Genomic DNA, 21,003 nt, shown 5'->3' with positions numbered 1-21,003 from the left:
CTGGGTCTTCAGGAGCTTCTTGAAGATAGGCAGGGATGACTGTTCTTGTAGCACTTGGTAGAGCGTTCCATCAACGTGGAACGACCCATGAAAAGAGCCTGAATGTAGTGACTTGGTCATTTTCATCCACATTAAACACACATTTAACTATGACAATGAACCTTTATATCCCCCTGTGGAAAGTTTTTTTTTTTTTTTTTTTTTTTTTTTTTTAATTATATATTGTATGTGAAAAGTTATCAGGGCTTACACACTCTGTTGCTTCAGAATTCTAGTTTTTAACTCAGGTCCAGTCCAGTGTGACTGCAGTTCTCTGTTTGGCGTCATGCAGCTCCTCTGCAGCAGCAGGTGATAAAGGTCCTTCATCAAAGTCTAATCGATGGAGGTTTAGGGAAGTAGGAACCTTTCACTGGCTTTTTCCATGTACCCCCCCCCCCCATTGGCATGAAAATTTAAAGAACTGAGTGTTAGTCACAAGTCCACTTCGCTTATCTCTCCTCCCCTACTACTGTAGACATGTTTTTGGGCAAATCCAGCCAATTCTCAGTCGTGTCATCTGTATCATACTGTCTCGTGCATGCTTTGTGGTTAGAAACTGGGCCCCAGGCATCAATGAAATATAGACAAAAGCATGGAAATTGAAGAATCAGATAACCTGAAGACGGTCCCAAATCAAAAATGTTTCTAAAGTTTACTTGCAATGTATTCATTTTGGATAAAGTAACATTTTGTTCATTATAAGTGATGTATGTAGATTTTATTGCTTTCCTAAAGGAATCAGAAAAAAAGTTCCTTACAGCTCTGCACTTGTCTGATTGGTGTAACTCATCAAAGACAAAACAGAGACACTTTGCCTCAAGTTGTGTTTTGCATTATCATTGAAGACAAGAAGTAGAAATAATCCCCCAAAGCTATGGCAATTTTAGTATCACAAAAACACTCACTGTTGTAGCATCACATGTTTATGTCAAATCTGCCAGAAATAAAATAATCACCTTTGAATAAACAATCTGCATGTACAGTTGTGCTCATAAGTTTACTTACCCTGACAGAATGTGCATGGGACAGTCTTGGATATTCCAACATGACAATGACCCAAAACACAAGGCCAAGTCGACCTGTCATTGGCTACAGCAGAAAAAAGTGAAGGTGAAGGAGTGGCCATCTCAGTCTCCTGAACTCACGATCACTGAACCACTTTGGGGAGGTCTCAAACATGCAGTTCATGCAAGAAAACCCCAAATCTTAAAGGAACTGAAAGTGTTTTACCAAGAAAAATGGGCAGCTTTACCATCTGAGAAAATAAAGTGCCTCATCCTCAACTACCACAAAAGACTTGAATCTGTCATTGATGTTAAAGGGGCCAATACAGAGGATTAAGAACTAGGGCAGTGTTTCACCTCGGGGTCCGGATTTTTTTCTAGATTTTTTTCTAATTTCTAGTAATTGATAAAAATAGAAATAAAAAGTTATATTATAAGGTGAGTTGACAAAGACAGTCGTAATCCATAGAAGACGTGACAAACTGTGAAAGTGAAGCACTGTGGTACTGTTTATCTTTCAAATGTTCATTATGTTCTGTTTCAGATGCTGCAGCTCTTTTATAATTCATAGTTTGAGTTCTTGTTTGTTCAGTATTAATTGTCAGCCTTGTAAATCCAAGCTGGACTGACTGTACATATCCTGACCAAGCAAAATCAAATTCTCACTTTGTGCAGTAATCTACACCTGGCTTTACTGCCTCTGTCCATAATAATATACATTATATAGACTAAATGTCATCTAAAATTAACGTTTATTTGCAACATAGTACAGCAAACTATTACACGATCAAAAACAAATTCATTTTAGCAACAAAAATAAAAATTATCCATTTTGAATGTTTGGGGTCGCCAGAAATTTATGATGGGGTCATGAGCCAAAAAAGGTTGGGAACCACTGAACTAGGGTATGTGAACTGTTGATCAGGGTCATTTGGATAGTTTCTGTTGTCAGTATGATTTTAAAAAGAGAAAACGCATTGTTTCAACAAGAAAAGCACTCGAAGAGCGCAGACCTCCGCCAAGGCAGATCAGTGGGCCCTTGTGCCCTCCCCGATCACCACCAAAATTTAATCATTTCTTCCTTGTCCCAGTATGAACATTTCCTGAAAATGTCATGAAAATCCATCCATAACTTTTTGAGTTATCTTGCTAACAAACAAACAACCAAACACGCATGCACGCACATACACAAAGCAAAGCGATAACAATACCTCTTGGCGGAGGTAAAAATAGATGGCTTCACCCAACCATTAGCCACGAGTGAAAGAAACGTTTTTGTGTTATCATTGTGTTATCTTTTGTGTTATATTTGTGTTATATTCTCATAAAAAAGGCCAAAGAATCACAAATTCTGCGAGGGTATGTAAACTTATGAGCACAACTGTATATAGTATTGAAAACGCATAACCCAACATTGTAATTTCTCAGCTGATTTCTTTCTGCCGCTAAATACTTTCATGAAACATCAGCTGCCTACCCATGATTAAGATAAAGCTGTTACCATCTAGTTTAGCTGACAGAAAATTAATAAGATCAAGTTCACTGGCAACATAAAAGGGTGTTTGGCTCAGCACACCAATCAGTACTTTCCCATGTTTGATTATTCACCAGTAAACACTCTACTTCTGCCTATCGATGGTGCTGCCTCAGTAATGGATGCTTTTATTAAGGATGATTAAATTAATTGTAGGGGATGAAGACACATTTGCTGGCAGTGGACCCTCAAGAGGAGAAGGAGGAAGGCTCAATCAATGGTGTCCATCTTGTGCCTCATAATGCTTTGCTGATTGTTCTGAAGTGCAGAGCTGGAGGAGATTTGTAAGGTTGTAAGTGATCCCATGCCCCCCCCCCCCCCCCCCCCCCCCATTTATTTTCCCCATTTATACCCACACATCCATCGAAATCCAGTGTCTATGCCTCAGCCTGTTCAAGCCACACACAAAAAAGAAAAGTACTTGAGTGTCTCAGAAATGGTACTCTCTGGCAACACAAAACCATTAAGATAATAGGTGTTCCTCTCGTCTATGAAATGGTCACTTATTGTTAGATATGATACATTCAGAAAGCTAGGAAGATGCATTTAATTTTATAGAGCTCACATTTAGAAAGATACATTCATCGTATAGAAAAAGGATGGATGTACAGTAGTTTCTGCCACTAGATGTCTCTCAATCAAAACGATAACCAATAACGCAGTGATAAATGATGTTGTAGGGTGGAATTATGGGAGCTGCCAATGAAATCTGAATAGTGTAACTGTTCAGTTTGTGTGTCATCTGTTCTGTCTGACATACCACAGTTCTACTCATATGCATGTTTATGCATTTGGCAGACGCTTTTTTTCAAAGCGACTTACAGGGGAAAACCAATCAAATCCCACAATCAATCAAATTTTGTTTATATAGCGCCAGATCACAAAAGTTATCTCATGACACTTTATATATAGAGTTGGTCAAAACCAGACTCTAAGCCAATTTACAGAAACCCAACAGAATCCCAACAGAATCAGAATATGTAAATATGTATATAGCATTTTGAGTTTTATTATATTTGTCTTATGTGCTAACTTTATGCATGCACAGTTTCTTCTTGCATGTAAATCTGTTGCTGCCTTCACCAGTGAGTTTCCCCATTGCAGGATCAATAAAATCTAATCTAATCTAATCTAATCTAAATCATGTTTCCAGATGAGGTAATACATTATAGTTTTGTCTCCATTTCATTCCAATAAAATGGTTAATTTAATATAATGTAATCTAATCTAAATCAAGTTTATAGATGAGGTAATATGTTAGAGTTTTGTCCTATGTACATATATCATTTCATACCTATAAAATGCTCTAATCTAATCCAAGACATGTTTACAGATGAGGTACTGTACTATAGTTTTGTCCGTATTTCATTTCAATAAAACAGTTAATCTAATCTAACCTAATCGAATGTAATCTAATCTAAATCAAGTTTATAGATGAGGTAATATGTTATAGTTTTGCCCTATGTACGTATATCATTTCATACCAATAAAACACTCTAATCTAATCCAAGTCATGTTCACAGATGAGGTACTGTACTATAGTTTTGTCCGTATTTCATTTCAATAAAATGGTTAATCTAATCCAGGGATTAAAGTTCTCCGTCACCTCGACGGATTTCCGTCAAATGGAAAAATTGAGGGGGGAAAAAAGTCTTATTGAAGTAACTTCCCCACGTGTTTCTCCGTGATCCTTTCCTGAATCTGCAGGTGTTTAACACAGGCACAACCTGTCAGCACAGGGGGCTGACAGGTTTAACAGTGATGATAATAAGATGACTTCTTTATTTTTATGTCAGGAGGAGAGACTGATGACTATTTATGTTTGGAAGGAAACGCTGCTCATTCTGTGCCTCAGAAACACATGGACAAGTTCAGCTTTACCGAAGTTCAGCCTCCAGACTAACTTTAGTTTAGTGCTAACAAGTAGCTTTCATTATGAAAGAACCACAGCAAAAAGGGGAAGACGGAACTGATCTACATGGACCTGCATGTTTGGGTTCATAGCTTATCTCCTCTTGCCGGTATATGACTAGTGTGTGTGTTTGTGTTTGTGTGTATGTGCCCTTCCCGTGCATGCGGCTGTGCGCGCCGCGGCCTTACGCGGTTACGCACCCGACTGCATAAGTGCTTTATTTTGACCCGTTTAGCATCTTATTTCTATCTGTGTGGTACAGTACGAAGATAAAACTGAATGAATGAGTAACACCCTTGGTATCTGCAGTGCCAAAAAGAAGAAAAAATAAAAGATTAGTTGGTTAGGGTTACATTTACACAGACATTTTCCCCAAAATTCATGTGCTGTTGGAGTTGGAGTTATGTTTTAGGAGTTCCTAAACTGTTAAATAAAAAGTTTTTCACTCATTTTTTGCAGTAAGGTTTTCTTCTAGTTATTATTTTCACTTGCTTCAAAGGTTTTCATACCCTTTAAAATTAACCAGAGAGCACCAAAATTGACCTGAAGCTTTAAAAATTTTCTGAGGACCCCCAGACCCCCCACCAATACCACTCATGACATTTTTTCTATCCATGTTACTAATCTTCTACACCTGTACACTCTCCCATTCAGTGTGTTTTACAGTAGTACCAAATTTGACTATATAAACTTGTATGCTATAGCAGTATTGTATTGCATCATTTTTAATAGTGGCCAATGATTTTGACCAGAAGAAAATTTTCAGTCAGATGAAAAATTTTTGCTTTAATCCCGGATCTAATCTAATTGAATCTAATCTAAATCCCATTTACAGGTGATGTAATGTATTATAATTTTGTCCCCATTTTATTTTAATAAAATTGTTAACTTAGTCTAATTGAATCTAATCTAATCTAAATCATGTTTACAGATAAGGTAATAGACAATGGTTTGGTCCTATATACATATCATTTCATTCCAACAAAATGGTCAATCTAATTTAATTTGATCTAATCCAATTTAATCTAACCTAAATCATGTTTACAGATGAGGTAATATGTTTAGTTTTGTCCTATATAGATGTTATATCATTTCATTCCAATAAAACGGTCAATCTAAATTAATCTAATCTAATCTAAATCATGTTTACAGATGAGGTAATGTACAATAATTTTGTCCTCATTTCATTTCGGTGAAACAGTTAATCTAATTTAAATCATGTTTACAGATGAGATAATGTATTATAGTTTGGTCTTGTATACACGTCAAATAATTTCATTCCAGTAAAATGATCAATCTAATCTAATCTAATCTAAATCACATTTACAGATGAGGTAATATGTTATAGTTTTGTCCTATATACATGTTATATCACTTTACTCAAATAAAATGATCTAATCTAATCTAAATCGTGTTTACAGATGAGGTAATCTACTGTAGTTTTGTCCTCATGTCATTTCAATAAAACAGTTAATCTAATCTAACCTAATCGAATTTAATCTAATCTAAATCACATTTATAGATGAGGTAGTATGTTATAGTTTTGTCTTATATACATGTTATATCATTTAATTCTTATAAAACGTCCACAATCACAGTCTCTGGTTTGTGTACTGCTACTTGCTTTTACATATTCAAGTATTTTCTGTAAAATCCAGATCTGTGGCGTTACCCCCTTCCTGTACACCCGTTTATCTGACTCAATAACAACCCCTTATCTTTTAGCGAGCTCACAGGTCACCTACAGGAGACATGATAATTAGAGACACAAGGCTAGTATACGCCATTAAAGACACGACGAGTCATCAAAACGTTTTAATGTTCTCCAGGAAATTAAGTCCACAGGACCCTGACGAATACCAAGTGACTTTTTTATGTCAGGTTGTTTGCAGATGACGTCACATTATTGCATAGTTGTGGCGTGAACCGCAGATGAGAAGCAAAAGGTGATTTTCTGCATAGAAGGCAGTGTCCAACCAACATCAGCCAGCCCAAGAAACTACAGGGAGCGTTCATTAAGTAGTGAAAGTCATTTTTTTAAAGGAGGAAATGCAAGAAATTGAACAAAGTACAAGAAAACAGTTTGAGAATCTTTGTTTCAGCTGTATTTTTTACAGTTTATTTGTTTGCGGATGCACGTTAATTTAAAAAAATGCAGCTAAAAGTAGCAACAGAAACATTTTAATGAGATGAACAGATGCACAAACGTACAGATAAGTCTAAACTGAACACTATCACCAACTGATAAGTCAAACCAAACCGGTAAGTTACCATTGGATTTGAAGTCTGATACTCAGTTTTACTTTTGGTGATTAGATTTATTTATTCCAACTGTTGTAGTGATGATTTTGAGACATATCTGGGTACTTATATTGACGTTGTTTTAAGAAGAAATTCACAATATCATAACTCGCTTTCTTATAATAGTGTGCAAAAACATCTGTGGAACATTGATTTATTTTAGGAGTGAAGCTCTTGTTTATTAATTTTTGTGTAATTTTTCGTGGACAGAAAATTGGTTCAGCAGCGCGATGTACAATGAGCAGCTCTGTACATTCATCCATGTCTTTGTCACATTCCACTGGTCCTTTAACAGATCAGTGGTTAATCCAACACAAACATCCCATCCAACATATTCTGTATAATTCTGTTATCCATCGGTGTCCTAAAGAGCTGCCAGCGACCAAAAGCATCTGCTGATATCAAATATTTAATAACTTTTGGCTCACTAATCCTATGAATACATTTAAATAATTCAGGTAAAATGCAGTTTCTCAGTTTTTCAACATCAGATATGACCTATTTGTCCATTCAGAGACTCTGTAGTGAATATCATTTTATCACCATAATTTAAGTAAAACCCATGTAGTTTGACAAATAACACATTGTATACACTTTTTTTTGTTATTATTTAAAGTTAAAGACATATTTTGTTGGAAAAAGTCAGTTTTTCTTTAATTCTTTCTGTTCCGATACAATAACCTTTTTATGAACATTAAATCAGTAAATTAACCCTTTCACGTATGAATTATGAGAACCTTAATCAAGATTTTTTTCTTGAGTGATTTGATTACTCTTTAGGAATTGAAAAAACAATGCCATTATTTTTTTTATTAAGCTATTTTTCATGGAGTTTCAAAAATATCCACTCAGCTGGACACCATGCGTTTAATTTTTGAAGCAAAAAATATGTATTTACTGTAAAAACTATGAAAGAAAAACATTTTAATGCTGCTAATCTGATGTTTTCCTCACATTTTTACATACTCTAATACTAGTCATTATTCACTTCATGGAGATAATATGCAAAAAAAAAAAAAAGTTTATTACAGTCTAATAATAACGTGGAACTGATTTACACTAAAACATGTTGGATCAGGTTTATCAAGAACAGCAAAGTTACAGTAATGTTATCAATTGTAGTGTATGGGATGATGCATGAGCGTCCAATATGTTGGCTGATGTGAAAGAAAAACAACAAAACCCATGAATATACAAGAGAACAGCTGTAGAATAACTGTCCACTGTAGTGACCACTATGCATGAAAGGGTTAAATAGGAAATAAATACTAATATAATAGGAAAACACCAGATTTTCACTGAAAGATTTAGTGGGTGATATTATAATAAATGGTGATAAACCAGTAAGGAATGGTTGGATATAGAGAAAAATGTATTTTGGAAGTTGCCCTGAAAGGTAGTGGATGTATGTCTGTCCGTTCGTTCGTCCGTAAACATCAACATTCATATAACGGAGATTTAACATCATTTGCATTTAAAGGGCCAACACTCAAAACAACCTTTCTGGTGTCATTACTCAGAAATAGGGTTCAAGATGGACCTGTGGAGTTGAATTAATGAAGAATTTTGACCCCAGCATAGCATTTACAGTTTATGTAGACCACAGGGAAATGTTTTAAAATGCAAAATTCCATTTAAAATAGGTAAATATCACTCCTTTAAACTATGTTAAACTGTATCGTCCCTATTTAAATAAATTTCTACTCTAAGTCTACTTCAGGCTGATGCAGTATGAAGATGCTCTACCAATAGTGGACTAAAGTACCTGACCCACTTCCACTCAGTTATGTCTGCGCTATTGTTGCACACTGGTCTACACTGTATTTCCTAAAATTACAACAGTTGAGAAAGTGTGAAAGTGCAGTTGTGTGTGCTCATCTGTTCATTGATGTTGGCTTTACATACACACACAAATTCACATACACTAAAGTGGCTCTAGTTTGTTGCATGATAGATTACTCTGGGTTTTGATGATCCCATTTTGGACTCATTGTGCTGATGTTTCACTTGCCTTGTTGTGCTGATGTTTTTTTTTTCTGTGGGTGAGCAAGATTATATGACACGTAGACACACACACACATACACACCCACACAGACACACACTCAGTAAGGTCAAAAAGCCATCCACTACCTCAAGGCATTTCTGCAGCTCTTGCATTTTACTCTGCCTGCTGCGTGTTTTCATGATTAAGGATGCACTTAAAAGAAGATGCTGCGAGGTTTCTTTCTCCATGCAAATAATCAAATGTCGTATTAAATATACTGAAGATGCGTGAGGTAACGTGTAAAGTGCTCTACTCCACCTCAAGTCACAATTAAGGTGGGCTTACATGACAATGTGTAATTTTCCAATGTAGGAGAACATGCTTTGTTTTCATTTTAATATTCTGATTGCCACTCACTCTTAAACAATATAAATGCATTAAATTTGCATATATATTTGGGGTGTCAAGCTCATTTTAGTTCAGGGGCCACATATGATCTCAAGTGGGCTGGACCAAGTAACATAATAACATAATAACCTATAAATAATGTCAACTCCAAACATTCTTGTGTGTTTTAAGGTGAAAAAAGTAAAATTACATGATGAAAATGTTTACATCTACAAATTATCCTTTAAAAAAATGTGAATAACCTGAACAACCATAAACCACCTGAAATTTCCTCAGACAAATCAGTGCGATTTTAACCATATTAAGCCTCAGTTTATCATATACACATGTGCATTACAACTTACAGATCACAGTGGATCAACAAACCCAGGTCTTTTCAGTCAGGGCCCCTCGACTTTGGAACGGCCTGCCCGAGGAGATAAGGCATGTGGAATCAGTGACATCTTTTAAATCACTTCTTAAAACACATTCTTATAGACTTGCTTTTATGTGATGTTTGTCCCTTTTAATTTTTAATTTTTTAAAATTTGAATCTTATCCTGTTTGATTGTTGGTTTATATTCTCATACATAATGTTGTTTTATCTCACTCCTTTATTTTTGCATTGATTTGACAGCATCATGTTATGTTATCCCTGCCCTCTTTATTCCAATTCATTTAATTTATTCGAAGTGTCATGTTTCTGCATTGTTGTACCCATTTTTCCTATTGTGTTGCTTCTGTTTTAGTGTTTTTCTACTTGCATCTTGTATCCTGCTGTTGTGCCCTTCACTTGTCTGTCAAAAGCACTTTGTAAACTTTGTTTTTAAAAGGTGCTATATAAATAAAGCTATTATTATTATTATTATTATTATTATTATTATTATTATTATTATTATTATTATTATTATTACAAAGACACAAGACATTAAATAACAGGCAGAATATTGGTACAATTGCATTTACTTTTCTTAAGACATTTCATACTTTCATAGTTTGTAACATAGTTTGTAAATGTAAACAAACAAGGAAAATATGGACTTGTTATTTTTAGGTACATTTACTCGAGGTAAATTGGTTTGGTCTATATGTGGCCCCTGAACTCAAATGATTTTGACATTCTTGATTGTTAATATGTTCAGTGTAATTTTTGCATTTCACAATTTCACCCCACAAGCCAGATTGGACTAGCCTGGCCAGCTGTCCGTTTTTTTCAGCGTATTCAATACTGAGAAAACAGTCTGGAATTGGGCCAGTGTCTGTGAAATATGCATGATCTATTCTATTAAGTCTGGTGGGGGTGGGGGGTGGGGGGGGTGTTTCGCAATGCGTCATACACACCTCTTTTTGTCGTGAGTCAAAGTTAGTTCCAAGTCCGCAATTCTCTTTACAACTGTTGACGGATGTTTACTTGATTCAAAAATAAGGATTGAATTACAGATTACACTTTGTATTCTTAAGATTCTTTAACAAAAGCATCACATTCATCTTATCTGTGATTGGTTTACTCAGTGCCTGTTAGTCCCGCCTCCATATTTGGATTCAAGCCCCGTGATTCCGGATGGATTTCTCATTGAGAAAAAGAGGGATGGCTGGCCAGGCTAAGATTGAACCCATTAGCAGGTTGGTTTTGGCCCACGAGCCATATGTTTGACACCCCTTCTTTAAATCATACTATATAAGTGTTTACATTGTGAGCAGGAGTTAAGGCACAGGTGTCAAGCATGCGGCCCGGGGGTAAATCCGGCCTGCCAAAGGGTCCAGTCGGGCCCTTAGGATGAATTTGTGAAATGTAAAAATTACACTAAGATGATAAGAATCCTTTTATTTCAGGTTCCACATTTAGACCAATTCAATTTCAAGTGGGTCCGACCAGTAAAATACTATCATAATAACATAGAAATAATGACAACTCAAAATTCTTCTCTTTGTAAATATATTAATAATAAATGTATGTATTTACACTAAAACAAAGTATAATTTCGCAAAAAATGTGAATAACCTGAACAAATATGAACAACCTGAAATGTCTTAAGAGAAGTAAGTGTATTTTTAACAAGATTCTGCCTGTTACTAAATGTTTTGTGTCTTAGTAGATCCACTGTGATCTGTAAGTTATAATGTACATGTGTAAATGATAAACTGAGGCTTAATATTGTTAAAATTACACTTATTTTTTCAGTTTGTTCATGTTATTCACGTCTTTAGAAAGGATACATTTCAGATGTAAACCTTTACATAATGTAAATTTGCTTTTTTCACTCTAAAACATAGGGAAAAGTTTGAGTTGACATTATTTATATATTATTATGTTATTATTTTACTGGTTCGGCCCACTGCAGATCAAATTTAGCTGAATGTGGCCCCTGAACTATAATGACTTTGACAGCCCTGAGTTAAGGTGTAAGCTGAGAAAGGTGCATGATGAATGTGTCAGAAACGAACAGAATTTACTGTAAAGCGGAAACAGGACACAAGCAATGGTTTCCTGTGTTTAAGCTCGTAGATTTCTGACTCCGCCACAACCATCCCCATCTACCTCCATCTACGGTTTGTTACTATTAAACCCTCAAAGACCTAAAAAGCATCTGATCTAAAATTCTTGATTCTTAATAACACTAATGCAATAAATAAATGTAAATAATTCAGGTAAAATGCAGTTTCTCAGCTTTTCACGGTCATCAGATTTGACCCATTTGGACGTTCAGGAGAAACATCATCATCTTCTGTAACATTTCTTCATCAGTAAAACCCCTGGTTTTAGTCACTTGTTTTTACCTTCAGTTAAAGATATATTTTGTTGAAATCTTCAGTTTTTCCTTAAGTGTTCTCTGTTCTGATACAATGACCTTTTGCATTTATTCTGACCTTTTATGAACATCTACATCGTCAGTGAGTTAAATACAGGAAAATAACAGAAAAATGTAGAGGATAAAATAATAAATACAGATAAATCACTTAGGGAAGGGTTAGATGTAGAAAAAACTTCATTTAAAAGTCACCACAAAAATACAGGGGTTGGACAAAATAATGGAAACACCTTCACCTCAAGATGATAATGCCCCAATCCATACAGCTAGAATTGTTAAAGAATGGCATGAGGAACATTCTAATGAAGTTGAGCATCTCGTATGGCCGGCACAGTCCCCAGACCTCAACATTATTGAGCATTTATGGTCAGTTTTAGAGATTCAAGTAAGACGTCGATTTCCACCGCCATCGTCTCTAAAAGAGTTGGAGGGTATTCTAACTGAAGAATGGCTTAAAATTCCTTTGGAAACAATTCACAAGTTGTATGAATCAATACCTCGGAGAATTGAGGCTGTAATTGCCACAAAAGGCGGACCTACACCATATTAAATTATATTTACCTCCGCCAAGGAGGTTATATTTTTGCCAGGGTTTGTTTGTTTGTCTGTCCGTTAGTGTGCAACATAACTCAAAAAGTTATGGACAGATTTTGATGAAATTTTCAGGGTTTGTTGGAAATGGGATAAGGAAGAAATGATTAAATTTTGGTGGTGATCTCGGGGGGGGGGGGGGGGGGGGGGGGGGGGCGACCAGAAAATTTCATCAAAATCTGTCCATAACTTTTTGAGTTATATTGCACACTAACGGGCAGACAAAAAAAAAAAACAGACAGACAAACAAACCCTGGCAAAAACATAACCTCCTTGGCGTGGGGGGGCCCACGGGGGGGCACTGATCAGCCTTGGCGGAGGTCTGCGCTGTCCGAGTGCTTCTAGTTTGTTGATTTTTTAAGGTGTTTCCATTATTTTGTCCAACCCCTGTAGGTCTTTTAAGGTTAGAAACATTACCAGATAGTGTTGTCACTTTACTTTTCCTGTGCAGTTTTTCATTGAAGACAAATACAAAAGGTTGCATTGGTAGACACTGGTTGTTTAACCTGTTTAACCCTTTAATAAGCAGCCAGTATGGTTGTTTTTCTGAGGTTGAATGAGCGTAGAAGCAGTCGATCTTCTCATATTCATACCCAATAGAAATGGTCTTAGACAATGGCGAAAATATATTTTTCCAGTTGCCTTATCTTTATTATATTACACCTTTCTATTTCTCCCACCTCTATTGCCACCTTCTTTCTTCCCCTTTCTCCCCATAGAATGGAGGTTTTCTGCTCATTGTAAATAAAATGGTCCCCAGCCTCTCTCATCTGGGAGCTTTACAGCCAATAGTCCTGAAAATGGCTTCATTTCCCATCAGCCCCACCCCCCTGAGGGAAACGTTTAGTGGAGCTAAAGGCCAATCAGAAGAAACCGGGAGATCAGTAAATCCTTGGTCTGAAATCAATCCTCAGAGTTCACGAGCTCATGACTCTGGGGCATGGGGAGAATCAACTTCCCATCGACAAATCCATTTTGACCGGGTCCTTTCAGTCACACAGAAAATCCACCAGTATCATAGAAAACAAATGATACAAAAAACTGCATGTGCAAGACAATGACGAATGCACATAGGATTTCAAGCAAAACCATGGATCATTTCCATCATAAAATCACAAATATGAAAGAAAACCAGATAAACAAAAGGAGGAAAGTGATGCTGCTTTTTGTTTTTTTTCCAATCAAGGTCTTTTTTTTATTTTCAATTTTCAAATGTACAACAAGAAACATACAACTTGAACATGAAACACTTGTTCCTGTTCTTATCCAACTGCCCACCCGCCCACCCCATGTACTGAATCTTAAATTTATATACAGCCAGATGTAATATACTTGCGTACAAAAATATATAAACTCCCTGTTGAGCCACATTATGTAATAAATTCCCATTATGTAATAAAAGTTCAAAATGTAATAAGAATGTCATGTCATCTTGTAATAAAGCCACATTATGTAATAAACTGACGCATTTTGTAATAAACTACGTCAACACATTATGTAGTAAATTTTTTCACATTATGTAGTCAGTTATTACAATTTGAGAAATTTATTACAAAATCCACTTAACACATTTTTATTTTCAGGAACATGTAATGTACTAAATTAATCTTTAAACTGTGTGGTTCAAGTTCTAATTACATTACCTGTAGCTCCTGTGACTAATTTCTTCTAAACTGCTCTGAAATTATTTTAATTTGGATTGTTATTATGTAATGAACCATGTTATTACATTTTTTTTAAATAAAAATATGTCAAGTGCATTTTGTAATAGATTTCTCAAATTGTAATAACTTACTACATAATGTGAAAAAATTTACTACATAATGCGTTGACGTAGTTTATTACAAAATGCGGCTTTATTACAAGATGACGTGACATTCTTATTACATTTTGAACTTTTATAACATAATGGGAATTTATTACATAATGCGGCTCAACACTCCCTCAACACATATATAAATATACTGCATGTACACATATACACACATGCATATTTGTAAGTTCACATATACTTAAGTGAATAAATAAATAAGGGGAAAGAAGTTTAAAAATAAATGAATTAAAATATAAAATAATAAAGGTACACAGATATTGGAGTTGCATAGATACTGTATGTTGGGAGCTACCATACCTTCTACAAAGCTGATAAATGGGTTTCAAGTGGCATAGAATTTTCTGGTGGAACCCTTGATGGTATATCTAATTTTTTCTAGGTGAATATGATGCATAAGCTCTCTGATCCATTGTCCATATGTGGGAGGGAGAGCATCCTTCTATATAAACAAGAATAGATGCTCGTTTTAAAGACATGTACGTCACAGATGTGTAGACTTTTGTTGTGACTTTATTTGGGGAAAGATAAAGTACAAGTAATTTGTGTTTAGATTTATTATAATTTCATGATACATATGCAATTTCATGTTAATTTATTTCTGAGTAAAATATACAGTGTATTTTATTTGTGATTTATGTTAAAAGTTGAGCTAAAATAAGCCATAGTGAATGCTAAGATTAAGATAACTACATTTCCCATGAGGCTTAGCATTACCCAAGAAGCACAGGAAATTTTCACGGAAGTAGATGTATGTATGCCACGAGTTGCAAAAGGTTGTATGTTTTTTCAAGTTGCCGCACGCAGTAAAATGAATGCGTATTTTTAAACCGAGAGTCTCGCTTTGTTATTTTTGGACATAATTTGGATAATTACAACAACTATATTTCAAATATAAGCAGAAAAAAGAAATTCCAGATTTAAAAGGGCACTCCAATATATGGAAATAAATCAACCGAAAAAGAAAACTAACATCACACAAATGTATAATAATATTATTGTGGCTCTTTAACAATACCTAATGTATGAAAAGGAGTAGGAAGAAGTCGAGCTTATACTGTCCTATCGCAATGTTACATGACTTGGCTAATGTATACAGTCCATAACAAACAACAGGACAGTCCATATTTTTGTAATCATGAAAATGCTAAAGAGATTAGCAGTTATGAAAGGTTGGTACCTGTTTTTTAACTGTAGATCCCAGATTCACTTGTTGGTACCGTGCAAAGAGAATATTAGTGAATTGAAAGAAATTGGCTGCAGGGTTCAGCCCAATTATCAAATGGAAATGAAAGGAATTTTTAACACCTCATTTCAAACGCAAACTCACAAAGACAAAAAAAAAAAAAAGCACTAAAACAATGATTTCACACAGTTCTTTCTCGTTAAATTGCAGCATTAAATGCATTCATAATATACATAACAATAGCTGTGTTAGAATCTTAAAACTTGAATTGACTGCTGCTGATTTAACCCCTTTGATCAATGACTACAAGTAATTAGACTCACATTAAGAGCTGGTATTTTACAATTTCTGACACAGCGGGAAATGGAAGTTATAAAAAAAAACACAGAGGAAATGACAAATGATGAGGGAACTGCCTCTGTCTGTTACAACTCCAATGTATTTTGGCAGGCGTACAGGTCGTCATTCATCACAAGACGTGCGACAGTTAGAAAAACCACATTTGAAGCTTTGAACTCTGCATTAATGGTCTACAGGCGTGTTCACATTTATTTCTATTTCAGGGTTCTCTTGTATGTTATGTTATGTGTCAGTTGCAAACCCGGATTAACCATATGGGCAACTGGGCAATTACCCAGGGGCCCGTGACCTCTGAAGGGCCATGGGTAGCTCAGGCATAACGAAAATATCTGGTTATCTTTTGCTTATAAATGAAACTGTCTGCAAAAAGTATTCTTAAATAAATACTGGATACTTTGGAAATGGTTTCTTATTTATCTTTTGTGAAAATGGAGGACACTTCCCTCTCTTTCTAATGTAGTGGATCAATTTTAGATTATACTGATGCTAATGTGTTTTGTATTCATATCATCATATGCAAGTGAGTGGCCTTGACAAGAGGCTATAGTGGTGCACTTGTAGTTCTACGAGCATTTACACATTTGTACATCAAAATGCATTTGATAATAGTTAGATATTGAAGTATGGGGTATATTTACGAGGGCTGTTCAATAAGTTCATGGCCTCACCCAGAAATACTGAGTAAAAATCAGATGCATTGGTCCGTGTCAATGGTGATGGGATAGTGATGCTTGAACATCGATGGACCAAGTGCATTGCTGTAAATGGAGATTATGTTGACAAATAAAATATAAATTGTCAGTCTGTGTTGTTCTGTTCTGGGTGAGGCCATGAACTTATTGAACAGCCCTCGTACATATATTCCTGGAACTTATTCTGTATTTTGCCAGATTATAGGGATCCTGGGGTTGTGATGATGGGGCCCTTGAATATTGTTGCCCAGGGTACAATGAAGTGTTAATCTGGCCCTGGTCAGTTGCTACAAAGGGTGAGGTGAACCTTGCTGTAAAGTTTAACTTAACCCTTTATTGTGGTCACAGTTTGGTTGCAGCTGTTCAAAGCCATGTCTCCATGGTTATACATTCAGTAGCCACTTTTATACAAAGATCTCAAAAAAAAGGTCAGATGGTGATCCCACCTTTTTTTCCACCACTGACCGATTTCCACAGCCAAGCCAAAGGAGTAACAGAGATGAGACAGGCTGGACTTTTACACAAATCAAACGGGTGGTGACACAGCGTATAGTGTGACATATCACTTCCACGTTGGAAATACCCCGAGCATGAGCCTCCAGAGTCACCGTTCCACAAATGTTAGCTTAGATAGATCCTCCACCTGAAGTGGCAACAGCTCGTAGATCTCAGCGTCTCCCCAGTCCAACATCTTTGTGGTTGTGTTGTTATGTTTGTTTACTGTACACAGCCAGCATTCATTTTTAAATCCCCCCAGCGCAGGAAAGACAGCAGGCACACATGAAGGCGCTGGCATGGGTTCTGCGGCAGCTGCCCCAGGTGGCATGTTGCCACGGCACCTCTGGCACAAAGCCATGGCACCTGTTGCACCCTCGGCATGAAACTGCGGCACCCTGGCATGTAGCTGTGACACCACCAGTGGCATGAAGCCATGTCATTACCTTCATATGCGCCCACTGTCTCTCTGGCATGGGGATCGCCGTCATCAAATCGTCACACCTTGGTTGCGGAACAAGACGTGTTCCTTTTACATAACGTTCATGATTCTACTTTTATCGTGGCTCTGTTACTCCCTCCAGAGGTGTTACAAAACTGTGATAAAGGTGGGACCAAATGATCCCACCGTTTTGTTTATACAGACGTTGTTCCGGAATAAAGGAGAAATATTCCCATAACATGAGTGCTGTGAAAGAGGGGCTCTGGTTTTGTAATGAATAAAGTGTCAAAGCATTTTAGTGAGGTGTCAGTATCTCTGTCCATTCTAACAGGGCTTTAACACATATCACACAACTTCTAATACACATCTAGGCACAGGAGTTTGTACAAATTGCTAAAATAACAGCTCACCTGCTGGAAATGTGGGTCAGTTGGAACATTTCACTGCAGTTCAGAATCAGCCTTGTTAGCAAAGGTTGACTTTTTTCCTCTAGAAAAGGTTACAGAAAGATACGCACCAATAAGACTGAGTCAGTCTTTCCAACAATCCTCTGCTTCTATGCACATTAAGACAAAACACATGATTAGTTCAATGTTTGCATATTATTTAGTCAAAATAAACAATGAACTTGACTTATGTCATAGTAAGTCAAATCAAAGCAGTGCCACCTTAAAATGTGTTTCCTTGGATTCATGTGTTGTATGGTCTGATGGTAGTGAGGAGGAAGGATCTGTAAAGTTCATTCTGACAACCAGTGTCGGGAGGAACACATTACAAAAGTAATGCATTACAGTAACTGATTACTTTTTGCTGTTACACAGTAGTGTAAGGCAATACTACTCAGTTTTCAGTAATATTTTACTTGGTAGATGTTCAGTATTACTTGCGTTACAATACACTTTTCAGCCATAATTTAATTGCTCAAATGGCAAAAAAAAAAAAAAAAAAAAAAAAGCAAGACCATGAGACCTTAAGGCACAGGTGTCAAACTCAGATTCTCGAGGTGCGGTATCCTGCATGTTTTAGATGTTTCCCACTTCCATTACACACCTGGAAGCCATTCCATCGTTATCAGGCTTCTGCAGAGCATGATGATGAGCTGATCATTAATTGAACCAGGTGAGGCTGGAAGAGGGAAATATCTGAAACATGCAGGATACCAGCCCTCGAGGACTGGAGTTTGACACCTGTGCCTTAAGGAATCAAAAATGCATCAGGAAAGTTCTATTTCCTGTTGGTGTTCAGCCAATGGTTGAAGATGGCAGAAGACAGTCCATTGGCCAAATGGACCTATGTTCATTACTAACCCTAACCCTGCTTTATAGAAGCTAGTCAGCATGATCCCTGTGATCAGCAATGACAAGGTAAGCTAATGTTTCTATGGCTAGTTAGAATTCTCTAGCTATTGCGAATTTATCGACTGGGGTCTTACCGAGCTATCCATCCACATTTCTTTTGTGCCCAAATTTATGTGTCCCAAGGCTCTCCTATCTCTTGTACTGGGGAGGTTATGCGCCCTTTATGACGAGACTCTGTATGTAACTCAAAAGTAATTCAGGAGTCATGTAACGTATTACAGTTCTGAGGCAGTAATATTGTAAGGTAAGGAATTACTTTTAAATTACATGAACATGTAATCTGTAATGCGTAACAGTTTGGAAGTAAGTTGCACAACACTAGTGACAGCACAGTGAGGTGAGTGTCCACTGGAGCTCAGAGGATGATCTCAGTCCTCCTCCTCTGTCCTCCATATTATTATTCAGCCTCTCCACCACAGGCCCAGTGACTCCAGCTTCCTTCCAGTCACTGATCCAGCTTTTCCCACCAGTTTGTTCAGTCATCTTACACCCTTGTGTTTCATGCTGCCCCCCCTTGGAGACTGCAGTATAAAAAAAACACACTTGCTTCCATATTGTGCACTTTAGTTTGTTTGATCCCAAATAAAAATAATTTAATGTGATTGCAAGTCAAAAGGTCACCTTTCTTCTCCATTATCTAATTTCAGTCACTCTTGCAGAGTTCAGTCAACATGCATTTCTGCCTCCCTAATGACTGCTTCCGTTCCTGAGTCACAACTCAATACAGAATTAATCATTCATGACTCAGAAAAATAATTGTCTGGAACAGCATGGCACCGCATGTTGAATTGGCCTTTGGACAAGCCAAACGCACCCAGTGGCAACCAGCTGGGATGGATCAGATGAAAGCTGTCCCAGATGTCTCTCACTGCATTTTGATTCATTGTCAGCAGTAATCAGACTCAGGCTTGACCTTGACCCTGTTATTACAACTTTTTCTGCAATTTAAAGCGAAAGTTTTTGATTTGGACCCCTGTTAATCAGACCCAGACTCAGACTGAAAAGATGGCTCCTGTCATTCACATCATGTGCAGAATATGTGCAAATGAAATGAAAAGCCATGATGTGACCGAGTACATGCCAGTGGCTTTGCTTTTTGCCTCTGTTCTACTGAGAAGAAAACATCGAACATCTGTGAAGTTTGACTTGTTTCTATAGCTACAGAAAATCTGGCTTTGTTTTGTTGTTTACTTACATAGTTTCATAAATAGACCATTGAACACCATAACCAAAGTAGCTGCAGAGGCTTTGCATGAAAACAAAGATTAATTAAATACATTTAAATCGAAATTACAAATAGAAATGAAGTTAGCAAATCACCAAATATATATATATACAGGGTGGGGACACAAAATTTACAATGAACATTTAGTTGTTTTTTCTCAGCAGGCACTACGTCAATTGTTTTGAAACCAAACATATATTGATGTCATAATCATACCTAACACTATTATCCATACCTTTTCAGAAACTTTTGCCCATATGAGTAATCAGGAAAGCAAACATCAAAGAGTGTGTGATTTGCTGAATGCACTCGTCACACCAAAGGCGATTTCAAAAATAGTTGGAGTGTCCATAAAGACTGTTTATAATGGAAAGAAGAGAATGACTATGAGCAAAACTATTACAAGAAAGTCTGGAAGATACTATTAAAGAAGAATGGGAGAAGTTGTCACCCGAATATTTGAGGAACACTTGCGCAAGTTTCAGGAAGCGTGTGAAGGCAGTTATTGAGAAAGAAGGAGGACACATAGAATAAAAACATTTTCTATTATGTCAATTTTCTTGTGGCAAATAAATTCTCATGACTTTCAATAAACTAATTGGTCATACACTGTCTTTCAATCCCTCCCTCAAAATATTGTAAATTTTGCTTCCCCACCCTGTATATATAACATAGTTATGATGGTAAAAGCTGATTACCAAAGGGAAGTATTCATTTTACAAAATCATAAATAAGTCAGTTGATCACTAGTTAAAGGTTCCTTTAGACTATGAGAGTTAATCTAATCATGGACACAATGTACATATAGACCAAGTAATGAAAAAAGCAACTGAATGGCAGACTTAAGTACA

At 36.4% G+C, this 21,003-nt stretch overlaps 1 long non-coding RNA gene across 1 annotated transcript; it reads left to right on the top strand.

The window, feature by feature from the left end:
• Window positions 1-1,012: 1,012 nt before the first annotated feature.
• Window positions 1,013-19,248, top strand: LOC115427387 (uncharacterized). The gene is made up of 3 exons (XR_003936483.1): window positions 1,013-1,024; window positions 18,063-18,067; window positions 19,172-19,248. It is a non-coding gene; the product is annotated as an uncharacterized LOC115427387 (long non-coding RNA).
• Window positions 19,249-21,003: the final 1,755 nt, after the last annotated feature.

Source organism: Sphaeramia orbicularis, chromosome 10, assembly GCF_902148855.1.
Source record: "Sphaeramia orbicularis chromosome 10, fSphaOr1.1, whole genome shotgun sequence".
Lineage (NCBI taxonomy): Eukaryota > Metazoa > Chordata > Actinopteri > Kurtiformes > Apogonidae > Sphaeramia > Sphaeramia orbicularis.
The sequence above is the reverse complement of the archived record's forward strand: the minus strand, read 5'-3'. Positions and strand labels throughout refer to the sequence as shown.